The sequence below is a fragment of the Lathyrus oleraceus genome, chromosome 1, assembly GCF_024323335.1.
Source record: "Lathyrus oleraceus cultivar Zhongwan6 chromosome 1, CAAS_Psat_ZW6_1.0, whole genome shotgun sequence".
NCBI lineage: Eukaryota > Viridiplantae > Streptophyta > Magnoliopsida > Fabales > Fabaceae > Lathyrus > Lathyrus oleraceus.
Genome location: NC_066579.1, coordinates 192138331 through 192162523, shown reverse-complemented (window position 1 = coordinate 192162523; position 24193 = coordinate 192138331). Strand labels below are relative to the sequence as shown.

General features: G+C 34.1%; 1 non-coding gene across 1 annotated transcript; it reads left to right on the top strand.

Moving 5' to 3' along the window:
• The first annotated feature begins 493 nt into the window (after positions 1 to 493).
• Positions 494 to 601, top strand: LOC127116238 (small nucleolar RNA R71). Its single transcript, XR_007801204.1, has one exon. It is a non-coding gene; the product is annotated as a small nucleolar RNA R71 (small nucleolar RNA).
• Positions 602 to 24193: the final 23592 nt, after the last annotated feature.

Genomic DNA, 24193 nt, shown 5'->3' with positions numbered 1-24193 from the left:
TTGCCCAGGTGCATACAGGGCATTGTTATTCTTATACGAGAAATTAGGATGGTTTTTCCAACCTGGGTTGTAGGTATTTGAATAGGGATTTCCTTGTGTGCAGTTCACTTGATCGGTTGGCACTCCTGCTAATATTTGACATTCTTGTGCAGTGTGTCCAGGGTTTCCATATAACTCGCAGTTTAGAGTTACAACAGCCACGGTTGCTGCGGGTGGTATGGTCAAGTTATCTAATTTTTGGACAAGGGCATCTACCTTTGCATGAACATGGTCAAGGCTACTGATTTCGTACATTCCACCCTTCGTCTGGGACTTTTCCACTGGAGTTCGTTCACCTCCCCATTGGCAATGGTTTTGGGCCATGTTTTCAATGAGTTGATAGGCTTCGGTGTATGGCTTATCCATAAGTGCACCGCCCGCGGCAGCGTCTATTGTAAGTCTTGTGTTATACAGAAGCCCATTATAAAATGTGTGAATGATCACCCAGTCTTCGAGACCGTGATGTGGACATATTCCTCATCATGTCCTTGTATCTCTCCCACGCTTCGTAGAGAGATTCCACATCTTTTTGCCTGAATCCATTGATTTGAGCTCTCAGCATAGCAGTTTTGCTCGGCGGAAAGTATCAGGATAAGAAAACGTTCTTTAGTTCTTCCCATGTTGTAACGGAGTTGGAGGGCAAGCATTGCAACCAATCCCAAGCTCTGTCTCTTAGTAAAAAAGGAAAGAGGCGCAGTCTTATCGCATCTTGAGATACACCATTCGCTTTTATAGTATCGGCGTACTGCACAAACTTGGTCAGGTGTTCATTAGGATCGTCTGTTGGATTTCCAGCAAATAGATGTTGTTGGACGACTGATAAGAGTGAGGGTTTCAGCTCGAAATCGTTTCGATTAATAGCGGGGGCAGCAATGCTGTTGTGAGGTTCTTGTTGAGACGGGGTAGCGTAGAATTTAAGAGGACGATTCTGTGGTCCTTTTTCAACCATGTTTGGTTTTTCTTCTGATTTAGGAGGAAAGGAGATATCGGGAATACCGTACTTTTGTTGATATTCGTGTATCCGGCGTCTCACATATAAGAAACGCTCTAATTCAGGGATTGGTGGTGCTAAGTTATCGCCTTGTGAGCGAGTACTTGGCATACAATCAGGGAAAGAAGGGAGAGAAGATTAGTTTTTGTTTTTACCTTAGTCTATACCGTGCAACGAAAGAATCGCACTATTCGACTAAAACAGGTCCCCAACAACGGCGCCAAAAACTTGATGCTTGTCGTGACTATATGTAAAATATAGTCTGTCAGGTACTTGACTGCAAGTGCACAGTCTAGTCGCTTTAGTTTTAAAAGATATCGATCCCACAGGGACCTATGGTCAAACTAGTGTTACTAACGTCACTATGTTTAGCTAAGGGAATTGATTAGTAGAAGTTCGGGGGTAATATAGTAAATCTAAGGGGAATTTTTGGTTTTAAGAAAGAATTAATGGAAGGAATCAGTATGCAGCGTATTAATCGTCAGGGATTCAATAAGTCACTGGTGAATAGTTTAAATGCCAAATATCTCTCAGTATAAAATGTTTATTTAAAAGACTTTATCTCACACTCTCGTGGTTGTTGATTCAGCCTATAACTTTAAGTCAGAATGTACGCTTTCGCTGTCCCATTTGAGGTCAAAATTACTTTTTGAAAATAAATAAGTTCTATTTGCTTTTAAAGTGCTCTCGCTGTTTTTAAACTCAATGCTTAATTTTTACTATCCAGCTCGAGCCTCACGCTCTCGCGATTGTTGGTTCTCACCTTAGTTAATTTCCCACTCTCGTGGCAAAATCGTATTAAATAGCTTTTCACGCTTTTGTGATAAAGTTAATTAAATTTAGATTAAAAACTTCAGCCTAAAAGGTTATTTGAGAAAAAGGGTTTTCACCGGTTATTATTAAATCCCATCAAATTAAGTTGCTACATACCGATACCGGTAGTTTAGCCGGACATATTAAATAAGGCAAACACAAGGCATAAACAGATCAATATTGCGGGAAACATGCTTATAATAATAAATGGGCAATAACAATAATAATTCAATAAAAACCTGGAGATCGAAGTAACAGAGTATATCGATTCTTGGAGTACTTGAGCAGTCCTCCACAAGTCGGCAGGCTTTGCTTCTTCAATACAAATTACTATTAAAATTAAATAAAGTGTAGTAGTTCCCTAGTGTAGGAAACTACTATTATGGCTAACTGGAAAACTAACTGGAAAAAGGGAAACTCTGAAAAGAATGGCGAATACAATAAGGCAACGGAAACAAGGTTGCTGGAAAGAAAAATTGCTAAAAGCTAGAAAGCTGAAAACTAAATTGCAGAGCGTAAATCTCAAAATAGGCGTCCCTAATTTTTCCCATTCTGATCCTTTATATAGTGTCCTCTAGGTCTTGGTGGTTGAGAAAATCAAGGGAGACTTGGTATTGAGTGAGGAATCCGTGGGAATAAGTTTGTTGGAGGAGATTTAGGCACGTTTGGATGCATGTGGCTGACTGTTTCACAGCGCAAATTGTGGCCGCGTGACGCTCGTCATGAGCCTGTGACGGCCGTCACAGTCTGGGTCATGACGAGCGTCGTGAATCTGTGACGGTTGTCACATCAGCAAAATCTGTATTTCTACTTTTTCTGGTTTTTCTGTGCTTTTTTCACCTGTTTCTTCTTCTTTTTCTTCCTTTTCTTCATTTTACTCGTTGGTGCATGGAGATTTAAATACCTGCAAAAACAACACGAATACTTGCGCAATAATCGGGATATCAGTCGAAATGGTGTGATCTTTGAGTGTAAAATAAGGCAATTATCTGATGTGTTTTCGTGTTATCAATAAATCCATAAGTGTCATTATCGTGTGCTTCATGGATAAAATTCTAAGGAAAGTCGCTTGGGAGAAGATTGTGACTTTGGTGTGGATAAAACTTGAATCATTGTATATGACCATATTTTGGCTCATGGGTTGTGACTGTAACAACAATTCTACTTATTCTGGATGGTAGAGAATAATTCCATAGTGGAGCAGTTGATACAGTTTCACAAGATCGTTGATGATTTTGATAATGTTGCGGTGAAGATTGATGATGAAGACAATACTCAAATCTTTTGAGAACTATTAGATAATATGTAATGATACGTTTCTTACAGTTGGGCTATGGATACTTTAGTCTATTTATGTCTTAATATATATTCTCTTTGTAACCCTTATTTTCACAAGTTATGGTATTCACTATATTGAAACCATAGTCTCTTCCTCTCTTACCTACTTTATTATCTCTATTATTACCATGGTATTAAAGTCGGGTTAAGGACTGCAATGTGGATGTTTTCCCTAGGCCCGCGCTAGGCGGGAGGGTGGGTGTTGAAGTTTTTATTTGTGTTATTGTAGTTTGTTTGAAATCCCAGATTGCTTAGGTTTAAGGGTTGTTGATTGTATAAATATGTGAGGGAGAACTCACTCTTTAAGCTAGCTTGTTGGTTTGATATCCAAACATATTTAACATGGTATCTAGAGCTTGTTACGATCCTCCTTGAACTACTTGTCACTTCGGATATTGATTCCCAAAACTTTGGTAATGTGTTTGCTTTGATTTTGATGATTGGTTCTATTGAAGAAACTTAAAAAAAAATCATTGAATCTATAAATTGTTATTTGCATTTTGATTCCCACCTTTTATGCTTGAAGATTGAGATTTGATCATATATGAATTCAGCTGATCATCTCATCATTGGTTTTAGTGTTTGTCATGTATACCCTTTGTTTGCTTCTCTATCCGTTGTGATTTGGATTCCTTATTTATTTTTTTTCGTATGGTTTAATTTTGTTTGTTTTTTCTCTTTGATATCGTATGATTTTAGTTGGTTCAATTTGATATTATTTTGTTTGGATTTATTATGTTTGGCTTGGTTTAATTGGTTTGAATTTGATTAGACTAATTCAATGTGATCTAATTTGATCCAGTTTTGATTTGTCTGTTTCACTATGATTAGTGAAAATTGATTTGGTTCGATTTAATATGGTATGAGTTGATTCAGTTCAAATTGATATAGTTCAATTTGAATTAATTTTGTTTGGTTTGGATTGGACTAGATTGGTTCGATTTGATCTTCTTTGATTTAGTTGGGTTTGGTTTATTTCGAGTTGATTTGATTTAAATTGTTGATTTTGTTTGGTCCATCTCTTTGTTTATTCAACTCACTCAGCTCTAAAGCAGACATTCTATAAGGTGTCATTGACACGTGACTAATACCAGTTACTAAGTTTATGGCAAACTCAACCTTGCGCTCTGATGGCAAATCACTAACGATGTCTAGAAACACATATGGAAAATCACGCGCAACCGGTAGATCACCAATTTCAGCTTTGCTTTAAGGCTTGAAACAAATGAACATCATAAACACCCAAGTGTCATCCTTTAAGGACTCACCCACTTGATTAGTAGACATAAACATCAGATTTTCACCTTCTTCGAACTCTAGAAGTAACACGGACTTGTCAAAAAAATTAATATGAACACGGTTGAACTCCATCCAGTTCATTCACAGGATAACACCAATTTGACTTAAAGGTATTCAGACTAAGTCAATACCAAAGTCCTTACCATATCTAGTCAAAGGGAAATCCAAATAAACCCCCGAAGTGGTCACTGAACCATTAGCTGGGGTATCAATGAATATACTCCCAACCATATAAGACACTTCAAGATTCAACTTTCTAGCACAATCAAGAGATATGAACGAATGCGTCGCACCCGTGTCAATCATAGAAATCAAAGAAACACAATTAATAAAACACGTACCTCTAATCACGTTATCAGATCTAGTAGTCTCCGCTCCACTCAAAGCAAAAACTTTCTCTCAAGACTGAGCTTTCTTTGGTTTCTGGAATTGGTTGCTAATATGATCTGGTTCTCCACAGTTGAAGCAAGTTAGAACATTGCTTTTACAATCAGCAATATGTTGTTCTAGCTTCACACATTTGAAAATTTTCTGACTGGAACTCTTGCATTCATTAGCATGATAACCCACCCCTCCACAACTATAACATCAGATAGAAGCAGGAGTGCATCCCCCATTGTCTCTTTCCCACCTGAAGCCTTATGCTTCCCTTTATCGGTTAGAGCCACAAAAGGTTTCCACGGTTTTGATTTCCACTTTTCTTCTCACTAATACTTTTATAGTGAGCAGATATAGCATGACTAACTTCATCGTAGATTATACACTTATTAACTAGCACAGAGAACTGATGAATCTCCTGGTACCTGATAAATTTCTTGATCTCTAGACGCAAGCCACTTTCAAACTTGATACACTAAGAACCTTCATCTCCTACCCCATTGTAATATGGGAAGAACATAAACAACTCCTCAAACTTTGCAGCATAATCATCAACCATCATGTTTCCTTTTTTTAGCTCAAGTAACTCGATCTCCTTCCTGCTACACACATCAGCAGGAAAGTACTTCTCAAGGAACTCAGTCTTGAAATTTTCCCAGGTGACCTCAGTACCTGCAGCTTCAAGCCTCTGACGAGCATTATCCCACCAATACCCCACTTCCTCATCCAACATATGATTACTGAACATAACTTTCTACTTGTCTGAACAAATGATCACCTTGAAGATCTTCTCAATCTCTTGCAGCCAAGCTTGAGCACCTTCCGGGTCGTACCTCCCTTTAAAAGTTGGCGGATTATTCCTATGAAACTTACTCAGCCAATAAAACTCATTTTTCATCCCATGTTGGTTATGCAATGCCTAATTCGCCTGATCCATCAGGTGAGCCATAACTTCTAAAGCATCAATGATTGTGAAATCATTTCTTCCAGCTATTTCTTTGAACACTAGTAAACAACCATTAGAAGAAACATTGCATCAACATTGTTTGTAGACATGTCACATACTAGGGAACTGATAACATCACAAAACCCGATCGAATGGACCAACCTGCTCTAATACCACTATGTAACACCCTAAAACCCGAATCTTTATTTAAAGGAATAAAACCATCATTTTATGATGCTACTCAAACATAACATGCATGCTTTCCAAATAATTTCAAAACTCGTAGGGGAACTCAAGATAAACAACATAAACTTCAATTTTCTCTTCATATGAAGTACTAAATGAAATTAAAAGAATTCAAACATTAACTCATCAATTAAAATGAAATGTTCCACAATGTTACAGACTAGAGCAATAGTTCCAACTAAACAACAATAAAACAATAAAGAAAATGAACAGAGTTTCATAGTCCTCTTTCAACTCACAATAACACTTACTCCACCAGAGTATTTGTACCACATTGTACAGAACAACACAAAACAAACAACAAAGGGGTTAGAATATGATCAAATATATTAATGGTGTAAAAGAATGCAAGGGCAGATTAAATCACACAATCAATAATACATATTCAATTTACACAACAACATAATAATCAACTCGCATAACCTTTATGTATGCAATGTAACACACAATTCGACTCAATGCATGTGGTAACAATTTGGACATCAGAGGTTTGTTACTAATCTCTTCCACTCAATACTGGTTCTTCATTCGAATCAGGTCCCCACTTCTGAACCCCGGGTCCCCACTACTGAACCACAGACGATCACCAGTTCCCACTTCTGAACTCGTGACTCACATCTTTCCACACTGACATGTATGATGCATGATATACAAATAATACAAACAACTCTCATGGTTCCACTTATAACCATAAACAACAATCATAGTGCATTTCACAGTAGTTCCCACTTCGAACTACACACCTCAACACAACACACATAAGCACATAATCATACAATTAACTCAATTATCATTTCATCATCAATAATAATTCACCTTAATCATTTAAATTCATCAAATATACCAAAACGATAACCAAGCATTAACTGCATGAGAAAACAATATCAAAACCCGGACCGAAAGAAGAAAAATGGTATCGGATGGTCAACTCGTCACCAGGGTGACGATCGTCACCCATCCCATCACTCCCTTCCGTCACAAACCCGTCACCCGGTTGACGATTAGAAGAGAAATCTTGCCTGGGGGCTATGCCGATCATCCCGTCACTCAGCTAACAATTGTCATCCCCTTCAGATGCATGACAGTCAACTTGTCACGCTCTTGACGACCGTCACGCTGTTGCAGGAACCATATCTTGCGTTTTGGCCATCAGTGCTCATTCGGAACTCCGATTCCGACCCCTAGCACCCAAAATTGTATATAAAATAATATATACATATTATACAACAATTAGACATCACACATGCATCAATTATCATCCAAATTTATCAATTAATTATGAATTCAAGTCTTTGTTCATAAAAACAAACAAACAACAATGATAATGATAACATTCTTTTTCATACTCATTCATTATACATAAAATTCAGTAATACTCAGAGCCCAATTTTATAAATTAAACATGAAAATTAGCATGCATTTTATATGATCAATAATAAACTCATAAAACACAATAATGGTGAAAAAAACCTAGAGGAGGGTGATGATCCCTTTCTACCTTTCATGCAATAACACCTATATTAGAGTAGTTCCCCTTACTTGAATTTCCAACTGCTAAACAAGTTTGATTATAATTTTTTTCTTCTCCCTCAAGCCCCTGTTGTCCTTCTCCAACACTTGCCTCTTTTTCCAATTTACACAACTTCTACGTATCAGTAACTTTGACTCCCCTCACATATTCTATTTATTTTAATCTAAAAAATATTTTTTAGTTAATTATCACACTTTTACCCCTCAACTCTTGTGCACTCCCTTCTTACCACTCATACTTTATCAAAAATTCTAATTTCTAACCCCAATCTCACTATTCCTTCTATTTTATTATTATTATATTATTTTAATAAATTAAAGCTCCACTAAATTCTAACAAATCCCCAAAAATCACATAAGACATGCTATCACCAAAATAAATTATTAAAAGTATATCAAATCACCTAAGTAATTAAATATAATCAATGATAATTCAATTAAATAAATTAATTGAATTCGGGGTGTTACATGTTGCGATCACGACTCACGAAGTCCTCATCTCCCATTTGTTGTCTATGGATGTATTTTGTTTTTGTTTTTTCTCCTTGTTCAGCTCTCTTGCTTCACTTTTAACTTGTTATAGGTATAGAAAAATTATTAACTTGAATGGTTGTATTTATAAAGCACAAGCATACAATTATCAGAAAATAAAGTTAGTACTAACCAGAAAATCCTCAAAACTACGATACTTCACGAACTTTTTCCAAACCTTCTTGTCAAGAAAATTGTATCTCGCCCACAAATGCTCAAGATCATGCTTAAGATCCCTAATATAGTCATGCGTGAGCCATGACTTAAAGCCCCTCCAATATGTACCAACATAAGTGATCCACTTTTTTTTTAACTTTTCATCGTCAAAAAACTCAAACGTCAACTACAATTACTTCAATAAGTATGTATTAGTAATTATAGAAAGTAATATCAAATCGATGAAAATTTAAATTAATACCAATACGTGTTTGTTCATATGCTCTCTTCCACATCCTCTGGTGCTTCTTTCCAATCATCTATCAATATACTGACTTTGCTACGTCTAAGGAGTGAAATATAACTCTTAAAAATTGAAGAATCGGGACCATCAATTATCAAATATACAACATTAAAGTCGATCGACAATTTGTTACCCGAGTTGTGAACTTTTGTTAATTTAGCCATCATTGTGACACCTCTTTGTTTTCTTTTATGATTTTCGTTTATAGTTTAAGAATAATTTGTACGAGTTTCATTTGTATAAGTTTTGTCGCTACTAGATGAAGAAGAGACCATCTATCTTTAAAAACAATAATAAAAGATTAATTCAATCTCATAACAAAACAAATGTTAGCATACACATTCAACAACACCAACAACATAAACAACAACATAACCAATGTGTCTCTTACACATTCAACAACAATAACATAAACAACAACATAATAATTATGTATAATAGACATTAATTCAACAACTACATAAACATAAAACATTCAACATCAAGACTGAAACGTAAACATCAACCACAATGACATAAACAACATAAACAACAACACCGACCAACTACATAAACAATAACACAACCAACAACGACAACATAAACAATAAACTCTTTCATCTAACCCTATAATACTATTTTCAAATATAAATATGAACACCAACACTAACAACAAAAGATTAATTCAATTTTAATCAAACAAATGTGATCATACGCATTCAACAACACCACCAACAACAACAACAACAACATAAACATTTAAGAACAACCACAATCAAAAACACCCAACATCAACAACTTAAACATAAAATATTCAACATCAACACAAAAACATAAACATCAACAAAATGGCAACTGAAGTTTACTGTAGATGCATGGAGAAAACGTTTACTTACCAAAAACGGGATGAATAAGTAAAAAAGCTAAATAAGTGTTATCAGGTTCTTCGTCTTCCTCCTTGAAGGTTGTTATGCCAAGAACGATGAATTTGGTGTCGTCTTCCTCATTGGCAGTACGTAAGTCAAGAACGATGAATTTGGTTGAACGATGAAGATGAAGATGACGTTGGTTGAAAAGAGTTTGATTTCGTTAATGAACGATGCATATGCAGTTGATTGAAAATGGTGTCGTTTCTCAACACGAAATGTTAGGGTTGAAAAATGTTTCACTAATGCAAATGAAAAATTGGCAACTGAAGAGGCATACTAGTTATGTTTCTTTTAAGTGAATAAGTCATTCCACCATGCTAATTTTTAAGTATTTTTTTTTAAATGAACAATATATCACAATGTCTGGGTTAAACAACCGTAGTGATATAACTTTTAATTTTAATTAAAAATTAAATCAAAACGAAAGACGCAACTAAAATATTGAAGAAATCATATTTTTTGACGCTGATATTCGAACGCATGAAAAGTTAAAGATATCACCAAGATTGGTCTAAACAAACGTGGTAATATGTTAACAATTTTTAATTAAAAATAAAAAATTTATATTGATGTCTGAGTTTAGAAATATCACCACAATCTTTCAAAGGACCGTGGTAACTTGAACGTTATTGTATATAGCTTTTGTAATAGTTTTCCAACAAAAACATAAGCAATCAGATTTATTTATTATCTTAATATCTTTCAAATTAGGAGCTCCTCTAGACAAAGGTGAAATGATAAATTATTACTTTTTAAAAACAATAAAACTATATAATATTGAGAGAAAATTAAAAAGCACACCGATAATTTATTGACTTTTTTATTTGATTGTTATTTCGAGCATTCACTAATATATATATATATATATATATATATATATATATATATATATATATATATATATATATATATATATATATATATATATATATATATATATATATATATATATATATATATATATATATATATATATATATATATATATATATATATATATATATAAAGAAAGAAAACATGTAACAAAAAATTAAATAATATTAATATTACATAAGTAATTTGAATATTATTAAAATATATAATCAATATTTAAATATAGAAAAACTAAAGATGTATGAATATTGTAAAATAATTTTATACAGTTAAACAATAATTATTATGTGTTCTTTCAAATCACCTTTAATTAAAATGACGAAATTTTATGATATAAAATAATTTTAAACCGTCATCTTTAATTTTTTTTAAATATACACCTATTTATTTTTAATAAATACAATCCATTCTTGAAAAAGGACTTGTGTCTTAAAACTAAAAGATATATGTAAGGGTTCTGCAGTAGTTTTGGTAGTAGTTGTATCTAAAGTTTATATAGAGATTAGAGTGATTTGATTTCATTAGACATTTCAAAGCATCTTCACATCTATTATTTGGACCTACTAAGGGAGTAGTGATCGATTCAACAACATGATGATATTTGTTTTTTTATATAGGGTTGAATTGTCTTTTAAACAGACGGCTTCAGAAATTAAATTCATTTTTTTAAAGATTCATATTTTCAATTCTCCCAACCAACATTACGTTGGTTTAGCTTTCCATTTTTTAGTGAGCTCAAAAAAATTCATACATAAAATAAAATATTATTAATTAAATGATTAAAATGATTTTGATATAATAAATTTTTATTTAATTTTTTTCATTATAAAAACTATTTAATAATACAACAATTATTATTGTATTTAAAAAAAATAGTATCTTTCTTCTTATCTCGTCTCCATGATCTTTTATACTTTTTTCCATTATTTGTTCTATATTACTACATTATTATTTTTATCTATTGCATAAATCTAAAATACATATTACCTATCTTTGAGATCAGAACAAACTTTTGAAAATTAACTTTATTTAAAAAATTAAAATTTATTATGTTGCAGATATATTAACAAAATTATTTGGTTGTTTACTGAAATTTGTTTCAATAACTTATAAATTTGAAAAAAAATAAAAAAATATTAAAATTTAAACATATATCCAACTAAATTTACATATTAATTATCAAATATATTTGGATAGTTTTAAGGAAAAAGATCTCGAGAGATTTACAATGATAATCCTAAGACACGCGGAAAGGGAGAAATACGACGAATATCCGTTGTTAGACTTATAACTCTTTAACTTGAATTTCTTATGTCTTAGACACTTTTGATATGAAAAGGAAAATCAATTTGTAGGTTAACCGATATATTAGGAACATTATATATATATATATATATATATATATATATATATATATATATATATATATATATATATATATATATATATATATATATATATATATATATATATATATATATATATATATATATATATATATATGACGTATACTGAGAATGATAATTTTATTTGAGAACATAATAATGAATTTGAACTATTAAATTTAAAATAAATGAGTGAGAGGAGGGAGAATTTTAGTCCCTTGAGCGAGACTTGGTTGAGTCTTCTTAACAAGACTTAGCTTAATCTTTCGGTCGAGACTTAGTTGAATCTTTTTAACAAGACTTAACTGAATACAAAAGTAAGTTTTATAAATATTATATTCATAGAGACTAGTAGTTTTGAAGACCATACAATAGTTTTGAATGTTAAGTAGAGAAGGGCTTATAATTGTTCTGATGTAAAAAAATAAATGACAAAAAATAAATGCACAACTATAAGTCAGTAATAAAACTTGTTAGGGGGAGATTTCATCGTTACATATTTATCATGCAAACTATAAGTCAGTAGTAAACTTCTCTACTCTCTATTAATATTATCATATGTTACTCTCATTTGTATCTCTTGTCAGTCTTAACACCGTGAGATCAATGCATTACAAAACATTATGTTCCAGTAGTTATAAAGCAGCAAGACTCCACAGTGATCTCACTAGAGTACGTGCATATATTGAACCTAATCCGACATTAGTATCCAATAGATGATTATCTTATATCTAGTAATGACAAGTACCTTTTGAATGTCAATTTATACCATTAAAACAAGTTTCAGGTAGAAAATCTAGAACATGCATTAAGATTAAAAAATCATCAATATTAAAGCTTGAGTTGACTTACATAAAACATCATGATCTATTTAATACATGAATATAATGACTACATCTAATTCCCGACAAATAGATTTTTAGCTACGATTATTCATATTAGTTGTATCAATAATCCTGAGATGTTGAGCTTGAATGTTTTTCTGCTCTATCACTTGAGAAGCTCTTCCAACTTTAGGCTCCCTCTCCTTTTATCCTATTGTAGACCACGATGAATCTACTCCAATTTTGTACTACCTCACTCCAACGAAACCTTCTTTAAACTGAATTGGAATCCTCTATTTATAGGCATGGATTTAGGGCCCTCGCTAGATGTACCACCCTTGCTCCTAGAGAGACTAATTTCTTTTGAATTAACTAATCCTAGTTGTCTGACAAGTGGCCCTAACTTCCTTGGTCACTAAGGGCACCGCCTCTACGCTTAGTGCATAAATATTTGCTTCACCATGAAGTACTTGAACTTGGAAATTCCATCTAACCTCCTGAACTCGCCTAGCGTGCATATGTCCTGGCCTAGCAAGCTTTGATTTTTAGGGTTTTTCTCTGATTTGGTCTTTGTGTGATGAATCATGGTTTTCTAGTCCTTTTTTAATCTATTTTTAGTTAATACAAGATATGAAAGTCTAGAAAAGTGTTCTAACACTTTTTATAGATAAATTGAGGGGTTTTATATTAATTACTTATAAAATAAGTAATAAGTGCTTACGTATTTTACATACATTTGGAACTTATCAGATTCAACAAGAGGTGTTTAATTATTTTTCTGAGATTTTCAAGGAACAAAATCTTTATAGGCCTCAACTGGATGAGATTCTTCTCTCTCTCTCTCTCTCTCTCTCTCTCTCTCTCTCTCTCTCTCTCTCTCTCTCTCTCTCTCTCTCTCTCTCTCTCTCTCTCTCTCTCTCTCTCTCTCTCTCTGATAATCTTGCCTTGACCTCTTATTTTTCTCTTCAAGAGTTAGATGGTGCGATTTCATTGTGTGATGGTAATAAGAGTCTACGTCCTGATGGTTTTTCTTTCTCATTTTAGGAGGTTTTGGAATTTGCTTAGGGAGGGTTTTGGGGTTATATTTCCTCATTCCTCAATTTGCTTTGTTACCTCGTAGTTTTGCTTAATACTTTGTCACCCTAACTCTCAAGTCTATTTTCCCTATTGAGTTAAGTGATTTTAGGTATATTTTCTTAGTTTGCTGTTTGTACAAGTTAATGGATGACGTGGTGGTTGTAAATGAAGTGATTTAAATGACTAAGAAATATAGAAATCCTTGTATCATTTTCAAAGTCAATTTTGAGAAGGCGTATGATTTTGTGAGTTTGTAGTTTCTAGATTATTTTTTGGTCAATTTCGGGTTCATTGATAAGTGGAGGTTTTGGATCAGAGCCCGTATATTTGTTGGGAATTTAGCGGTGTTAGTCAATGATCAGGAACCTCAAGAGATCAACATCAAAAAGGCTTTGAAGTAAGGGAACCTTGTCCCTTTCCCTATTCCCGCTGGAAATGGGTTTCTTTTTAAGGATCTAAATAAGAAGATTTTTTTGAGTGGTTTGTGGATGCTATTTTTAGAGAGGTGGAATCATGGTATAAGTGTCTTTTTTTTCTAACCCGTGGATTAGGAATATACCCCTTTAGTATATGATCCTTAGGTTATTCTTGATATTTAATTATTCTAAGGGGGTGAGGAAGAGTTAGGTATGTGGGTAGATGCGAACTTTATTTAGAACTTCATATGGAGGAGGTCTTTCTTTGTTCATGAAGAACATGTTGTTCCCGAGTTCCTTTCGGTTATCTGAGAGCATGTTTTTTTTTCTTAAAAAGAGAAAGGTGGATTTGGATGTTTTATGGGATATATCATGAATATATTGTTACTCATAAATCTTATAGGAAAGCCCATTGAAATGACATGTCTTTGTAGAGTTACTAATTGATAATGTAAAGGTAACACCTTAATTGAGATGCATAAAATTATTTAAACATTAAATTAAATGCTAGTACTCATTTGAACTTGCCTTAATATTAAACATGTGATTTGGATACTTCGTAAAGTGACATGAGACACCATGAGTTGGATCCATGCAATAAAATTTGCATAAATATTGATCTCAATGATAAAACATCTGAAATCTTAATTATTATGTATTCAGATCTTTTCACGGTTATATGATTGAAGAATCAATTCATTATCATTGTCAAGATAATTTGTTGTTATTTGATGTGTGTTGGACGACCACTCATTTGTACTTGTATCTAATGTTGAAAATGTGATTTAAATGTTTGATGGAGTGACACAGTACACAACCAATTAGATTCAGACAAGAAATCACGTATAAATATTACATTAATATATATTTGAGTACAATTGTATTATAAAAATTAATTTAAATTTGTTGGATATTTAACTACTTAACTTTATAAACACTCACAATCAAAGAAAACATCACATGATAAATTTTTAGAATAAGCATAATCTACTCCATAAATACTCATTAAAAGGATAGAGAACATCCCTATAAATTTTATCATAATATACGTACAAATCTAATTCTGATTTTTAGTAAAACCATAAAAACATATAACTCGTATGAGAATGATAGGTTGATCACTCATTATCTTTAGCTTCCAACTTCTCTTCAAGTATCATCATCTACCGGCACAAATTATTTCTAACCTAAAAAATAAAATCAAAATCAAAATTTATTCAAGTTTGATTTTCAAATTTAAATTTGTATACCGTAAAAAAAATTGATTCACGCAATATAACTAGTTTAAACTTGGCATGATTTTATAGAAAAAGGAACCACTTGTAATCATCAATATGAATATGAAACAACACAAACTTCTACCCGTACGATGCACAGGAGAAATTATGGATAAATATTATATTTTTTATAGCAAAAATATGAATGTATGAAAATAAGAAAATATATATTTTCATATTATCAAACAAAGAATTAATTCCACCGGTTGAATAGAAACATATAAAAAAAATCTCAAAACATAAATAAAACATGTAATATAAATTGTCTTTTTCCGACTTTCCCTGCAATTAAACAAAAATATAGAGCAAATTCATCTTTGATAATTACATATAACTTGGAAAATATTAAAAATTATGGAAGTTGGATCTATTTGTACTAAAATCATCATGATGGGTTAGTGTGAATAGGTGCATTAAGTGTAGATTGATATTTGAAAATTGAAAACATATAGACTTTAAAATAGAGAAGAAGTGAAGCGTTTGATTCAAAGAATGGGAGAAAAGATAACGCAGCCAAACTTTAGGGATTTTTTTTCATTGAACCGATGGAGTAAAGAGGTGGTAGGGTAATTAGATGGAATCATGATTAATAATTAAATCTCATTTATTACAAAGAGAAAGAGATTAAGTGGTTTGAGAAAAAAGGGAATAAATTTTATTCAAAATCATATCCTATATTTATTTATTTATTTATTTTAGGTTATCATATATTTTGTCTCAATTAAAGATATTTTTATTCAAAACGTTCCATTTTACAAAAATTTTAATAGGTCTTAGTAATGACATTTTATTTATACGGTTTGTTTGGTATATAACTGAATAATTTAATTTCTGTGCTCACTAAATTTATGTTGCTGCCCTTGCTAAACTAATATTGGTATTGTGTGTAACAATTATGATATTTAAAAACAATTTTCGGCAATGATTTTGAAAAAAAAAAATCAAATGTCCAACCATATTAGAGATAAATTATTTAATAATTAGTTGATTACTTATTTTTTAAATAAATTAAACATACAATAATTTTAAAATAGATTTTGTTTCAACTTAAAACTTTTAAATCAGTTCTTAGTTTTTATTATTTTAAAATGAAATATATTATATTTCAACTTAAAAATTATAAATCAGTTCTTAATTTTTATTATTCAATTAAAATTTTAATAAATATTATCACCTAATTGAATTACAAATTAATTAAACATACAATAAATATATTAGGGATACATATATATTAGGGATACATGAATTACATGAATAAACACACTTGTATCAGAACAAATTTGAGGTATATACTATAAAACTACACAAAAACAATCAAATTCTAATTTATACCAATAAGAGGATCTTTCAGATGGATGGAAAATAAAGATGACGTTATGAACTCAGAAAAAATAAATGTATTAATTTTTTTTTTTTGCGAAGAATGTTGATAAAGAACATACATGAGTGTCGAAGTCAAACTGAGTGAGGTTATCAATGATTTTTGAATTGTTTTTTGTGTCGAAACAGGTTACTCGACAGAAGTAAGGAAGTGTCGAATTGTGATAGCTATCGAAACATCAAAACAAGTTGTTCGACGGAAGGAAGGAAGTGTCGAATTGTGCTAGCTGTCGAAACGTCGAAGTAGAGTACCTCAACAGGAATTTTGACTTAGGTCTAATTTTGTAGTGTTAGCAGAATTATGTATTTTGTACTTTTCTTGAGGAGCAAGCAAACTCAAATCTATAAGTAGGGAGTAACCCCTATCATTGTATTACATCACAGAAGTACAGTTGCACAGTTGAATAAATTCTAAGTTTGAGAGCAGAGAGATGCTATGCAGAAAATCCTTTCTTCTTCCTTATTTTGCATAAACCCTAATTTCTTTCTTCTCCAAATTCATTTTTTCTTTCTTCTTCCATTAACAATTGTGCAGCGAGAATAACCTTGCAACCAAGGTTGGTTTATTCACTCGAGTGAAGAGTGAATAACAAGAGAAATTCAATCAGTGTGATTGAATCTTGTTCATCAAGATTGCAGCGGAATTGTCCATAGGTTCTAGTGAATTTCCAACATCTGGTATCTAGAGCACTGGCTAAGTGATTCTTGGAAGCAGAACATGATGAATCATCCTAACGGGATTTTTCCAACAAGTCTCTAAATTCTGAAGAATCAAAATTACAAGAATTTGTGCAAGCAGGTAAAGATTGTCTTTTACTATCAAGATCTTTGGGATCTTGTGAAGGAGGAAGTGGCGTCGCTTGAAGCAAATGTGACGGATGAAGAAAATGCTGCACACAAAAAATTGAAGAAGAAATATTATAAAGATCTCTTTATGATCCATCAATGCGTTGATGCAAATAGTTTTGAAAAAGTTAGTGATGTCGAATCAGCGAAAGAAGCACGAGAGATCTTGGAGAAATTGTTTGGAGGCAAAGAGAAGGTGAAAGAGGTGAGGTTACAAACTCACAAAAGAACGTACGAATTGCTTCAGATGGAAGACAATGAAACCATAACTGGTTTTTTCACTAGGGTTATAAAACTGGGGAATCAAATCAAGGTATGCGGAGAAGTGTTGACATCAAGATCATTTGTTGCAAAGATCTTGAGGTCATTTGCTCCAAAGTTCGACCACGTGGTAGTAGCCATAGAAGAGTCGAAAGATTTGTCAACATTGACGAAGAAAGAGCTTTAAAGGACGCTTGAATCTCATGAATAAATAATGACTGAAAGATATGCATGCAAGTCGAAGAGTGATGTGGCTTTCCAAGCGTAGTCATCAAGAGAAAAGAAAGGCAAAGGAAAGTGGTTCGACAACCAAGGTAGAGAAGGTTACAAAAATTTGAATAGTCGAAATCAACAAGAAGGAGGTTTGTTGAATCAGAGGAAGTCATCATGCCAAAGCAAGCAAAGAGGTGGTTTTGCAGGTAAAGGAAGGAGTGGTGATCAAAAACCTGACAAAAGTCACATTCAATGTTTCAACTGTCAGAGGTATGGTCACTACTCTAGTGATTTTCCTAAAAAATAAAAGAATTGAGATAATGATGCAAAGTTTGCAAAGCATGAAGAAGAAGAGATTTTTTTGATGGTCACAACAAGAGATGAAGAAAGATTCCAGGACCAATGGTACTTGGACTCAGGATGCTCATCACACATGACTGGTAGGAAATATTGGATTGTCAACATAAAACCTTCAATGAAGAACATGGTAAACATACCAGGCATGAGGAGATTCTGGAGACCGTTTCTTTCGGTCTTCTTGCATGAGAAGACGTTGCAGCGTTAACAGCCGACTCCTCCCGGTTAGGGTTGCATGACTCAGTGCTGGGGGAATCGGACAGGGTCGTGTAGGAGGTGGAATCGGATTGGTGTGCCATGCTGAATATCTCGGAGGAGAGTCGAACAGTTTCTTTGGAAGAGGGTTTGCACGACTGAGAGTTGAAGAGACAGAATGTGGAACGCTTGTTGCACGAGTAAGGTCTATTAATTTTTGACCACTCAGAGTGCACTATTTGTTGTTTAATAAGTTGACTTAATAAACAATAGCTAACTAACTTCATTAGTTGCTATAATTTCTCAGACGTACACATTCCCTCTTTGCCCCTACCATTGTCAAACTGAGTAGCATACAATGTCATGACATTCTGGGTGACATTGTATTCAGTCTGCATCAGGTTCATCCATGCTAGTGATGACCACCTGCTGCCAGAAGCTAGGTATTTAGCTTCTGCAGACGACAATAATACACACATCTGTTTATCCCTAGCTACCACACCATTTGTATGATGACCAATAGGTGCCAATGACTCACAGCTTTCAATCAGACATTTTCCACAGTCTGTTCTTTTATCCAAAGACAGATATGGGATTCCTCTCATTGCTCCCTTGGACATGCTCTTCTTCATTCCTTTTCCATGAAGTTGACCAAGTCTTCCATGTCCCAGCTTCCCTTCCTGCTTTCCCTTGGCTAAGGGGCACTTGGGGAAGTAGAGTGAGTCTTTAGATTTCCATAGATAGCAGTTATCTTTGGATCTGTCTCCTCTCATCACTTCCTGATTACAACCATTCAACACCACACATCCTTCCTTAGTGAATTCCACATTGAATCCTTGGTCACATAGCTGGCTTATGCTGATGAGATTTGCAGTCAGTCCTTTTACTAACAGTACATTACTCAGTTTTGGAGCTTCAGGACAATCCAGCTTACCAACACCCTTGACTTCTCCTTTAACTCCATCACCAAATGTCACAAACCTGGTGGTAGGGGGTTGTAGACTCACCACTAGGTTGCTCATCCCAGTCATATGCCTTGAGCAGCCACTATCAAAGTACCAGTCTTGTCTGGTAGGTGCCCTTGAAGATGTGTGAGCAAGGTTAGCAACACATTGTTGATTCTCAAGGGAGAGATTAAGCTTAGATGCCTGCTGCTTAGGTTTGACTTGAGGTGTCTGATTCGCAGCCCATTTTTGTTTCTTAATGGGGACATTATGCTTAGATGCCTTCTTCTTAGGTCTGCCCTGAGAAGTCTGGTTTGGATAACCATGCAGCCTATAGCAGAAGGGTTTTATGTGACCGAATCTACCACAGTAATGACATCTCCATCTCTGAGATTTCTTCTTCTGATGGTTACTCATTCTGGTTCTCTGATGTTGAGACATCGAATGTGACTTCTGCTTGAATTTCTGAACTCCAGCCTTAGACTTTTTGAGTTCAGATGAAGAATTCTTAGAGAATCCTAAACCAGACATGGTTCCTAACTTCTGTCCCACCTTTAGAATCTCTTCCAAGGTGTCAGATCCTTTATTCAACATTCTGATGGATTTGGTCATTTGGTCTAGCTTAGAAGTTAGCAAAGAAATCTCCCCATTCAGACCCTCTATGACTTTCAGCTGCTCCTATTTCTCAGCTTCCAGCTCTTTGATGAGTTTCTTCTGCTTTTCTCCTTGGATACATACTTCTGCACTTTTAACACATAGTTCTTTATATGAGGCAGCAAGTTCTTCCAAGGTGAGCTCATCTCCGCTTGAGTTATCCTCTGAGGCACAGACACTGGTCAGAGCTGTGACATGTTTGGCAGATTCTCCTTCAGATTCACTCTCAGTGTCTTCTTCTGACCAGGTGGCAGATAGCCCTTTCTTTTGCATCTTGAGCAAGGTAGGGCATTCAACCTTAATATGACCATAACCTTCACATCCATGGCACTGGATTCCTTTGCCTTGGGTGACCTTTTCTTCATATTTTGACTTTCTACTGATGTCATATGAAGAGTTCTTGACATTAGGTCTACCCTGTTGATCAACCTTCTTTATGAACTTGGTGAACTGTCTTCCAAGCATGGCTATGGCTTCTGAGATGCTTTCATTTCCTCCACTGTTTCCTTCTTCTGAATTCCCTTCAGTATTTGACACAAAAGCTATGCTTTTGTTCTTCCTTTCAGCATCCTCACATAAGCCCATTTCAAAGGTTTGGAGAGAACCAATGAGCTCATCCACCTTCATCTTGCAGATATCTTGAGCCTCTTCTATTGCAGTGACCTTCATGGCAAACCTCTTAGGTAATGACCTGAGAATCTTTCTTACAAGTTTCTCTTCATCCATTTTCTCCCCTAAGCCACCAGAGGTGTTTGCAATTTCAAGAATATTCATGTGAAAGTCATGAATAGTCTCATCCTCTTTCATCCTCAGATTTTCAAACTTGGTGGTCAGCATCTGAAGTTTGGACATCTTCACTTTGGAGGTGCCTTCATGAGTTACCTTGAGGGTATCCCACACATCCTTGGCCAGCTCACAGTGGTGCACTAGTCTGAAGATGTTCTTACTTATTCCATTGAACAATGCATTCAAGGCCTTAGAATTTCCAAGGGCTAATGCCTCTTGCTCCTTGTCCCATTCTTCTTCAGGGATCTGCACAGTGACTCCATCCTCACCTGTCTTCGTTGGATGTTCCCATCCTTTGTTGACAGCTCTCCAAACTTTGCTGTCTAGAGACCTTAAGAAGGCTATCATACGAGGCTTCCAGTCATCATAGTTAGAACCATCCAGCATGGGTGGTCTATTTGAGTGTCCTACATCCTTGTCCATGGTACTAGAAAGTAACTTCCCTAGATCTCACCCAGAACTCACCAAGCAGGGTGCCTGCTCTGATGCCAATTGAAATTCTAGTTAACAGACTTTCGATGTCACACGGGTTGTTATGACATCCAATTCTGCGCAGACAAGGATTATGCAGAAAACAGTAAGTGCAGTAAATAACACAAGTAATTGTTTACCCAGTTCAGTCCAACATGACCTACGTCTGGGGGCTACCAAGCCAGGGAGGAAATCCACTATTAGTAGTATTAATTCAAAGCTAAACTCCCCCATTTACAACTCTTCACTTAATCCCTACCCAATGCAATTTCAATCTTACACTAAGATCAGAGTTCCTACTCACTCCCCCTCAATCACCTCAGTGATTACTACCTTTAATCAATATTAAAGACAATTTTGAAGTCACACTTCAAACAACTCTTGATTGTGCTTAACAGCTTTAATCAAGATACACAACACTCACGCTTAAAAGCTTAGAGTGACACAACACTTACAACTCAATGAACACCCTATACCAATGCAATCATCTACGTGATAATAGCTTGGCTTACAAGATATGTCTAATACAAGACTCACAAAAATACAGCAGTGAAGTATGATGGACACACTAAATCTTCACGCCTCAAAATCCCCAGTTCTGAATGAAGGAATGACTTCCTTTTATATTGCAGTACTTGGGCCTTGTACTTGTATTCTCCTGAATTTAAGGACACGCGAGTTCCCCTAAATTCCATATCTAGGTTACTAACAAATAGGCTATTTGTTAGGTTCATTAAATGTAGCTTGGTTATTGATTTCCTGGATTTTCTCTCAGCTGTTGACTCCCTGAAGAATAGCCTGAGAAAAAGCTGAAACAGAAAAACTAAACAACCTACAATTTAGCATATGCTGTCAGGAATGAATGTCACAACATTCAGCTTGACATCAAGGTCCATATGCTAAGTCTGTTTTTCCTGAAAACAGACTGTACAAATTTGCTGAACTGTACAGGACCAATCTGTCCATTCTACAGTAACAACTTACATTAATAAATGTCAAAGCATCCAATTTGACATTTACACATTTAGCCTTAAGTCAGTTCTGTTATCCTCTTGAAGAACAAACTGATAAACATACTGAAGTGTAGCAGAACACCACTTTGTCTATTGTTCAGTATATGCTGTCAATGATGAATGTCATAACATCCAGTTTGACATTCAGACAGTAGGCCTTATGCCAGATCTGGTATTCCCTTGATAACCAAACTGAAAATAAATACTGAGTTCTAACAGAACACCAACTGTTCTATTCCTCAGTATCTGCTGACAGGGATGAATGTCACCACATCCAATTTGACATTCAATAAATCCTGTATTAGCTAATCCTGCAGTAGACTACTCAAGTGTGTCATGACATCAGTCAAGACATCAGAGTACAACTAGATATTCTAACCTACAATGCAGTCACACAAACACCTTCACAGCATGTCATGACATCAGTCAAGACATTAGAATCCAACTAGTGTTTTACCATACAATGCAGCCAATTAAACACCTACACAAGGGTTGGTTGTGGGTTTACGTGTTTGTGGGTTGGTAATTTTGTTGAGTAGGGTGTTGTATGTAAGTTGTTTGGTAATTTTATTGGGGGGTAGATGTTGAAGCTTGTTGTGTGTAAGTGGTTTGACATGGGTCATATAAATACTTATCTTTACAGAAAAACCTAATTATAACTAATTTATACCAATACATATAATTATGAGTTAGTTTAGTTTAGGATGGCATGACAACGTTGGTTAAGACTCGATGATGACAGTGCCTCCATTGACAACACTTAACTTTAGCGAAGTCTTTCCGATCTTTAAAGGCCCATTGTTCATTAACTTTACATTGATGTCATTGTCTGCGGCACCTTGGGGAATCTGGGATTTGTTGATGCATGTTGAATTGCAGTTTGACACAGTCATTATGGTGCGCCTCCATAGTGGTGAACCTGATGATCAGTGTCCTTGTAGTCCAAACAACTGAATCTTCTTTGTTGGTTTCATGATGATGTTCCAGACCCAGATATGGTCTCCAAATGAATTGTAGTGGAAAAATAAATTAGATTAATAAATGGTTAATATTAAAATTAAATTATGATGAAATGATTAGTTTAGTGGCAGTACATCGTTTGGTGTTAGATGATCCAAGAGATTTCAATATTGGGTGATGCAGTGTCTAGGAAATCTGTTGTAATTCATCACATAGGTCAACCACCTAAACCAAAAAATTTAATTAATTATTTAGAAATAATAATGGATAAAGTAAGTAAATGAAAATAATGTTATCAACTTACTATTTTGTGTAGGGGAATGTGAAGTTATTGCGATTGACGAGCGCTAGGGACGGTAATCTAGACCAACTTCAGGCTTGTAGTAAAATGGTGCATTCGTAAAATGTAGATGTATCTTTCTTTGCATTTTTACACAGAGAGCTATAACGATAGGACAAATACACTACAACAAATAACACTTTTTATAACGAAATTTTCACCACGAACAATATAAAATTGAGGTATAAAGCCAAGGTACAGTATTTTTTATTATTAAAAAAAAATAAAAAATGATATATTCCCTCGATTTTTCATAATAACAAGGTGAAAATACAACTCAGTACAAACTTCGATTCCTAGCTATCGCAGTTTATGATTTTATTTGTTTATAAGTGTGAATAAAATATTCTAACCCTTCGATTTTCTATTTAACTGAGACATAAAATCATGAGACTTTATTATAAAATCACTCGTTAAACAGATTTTGCCCTAGTACTTAATA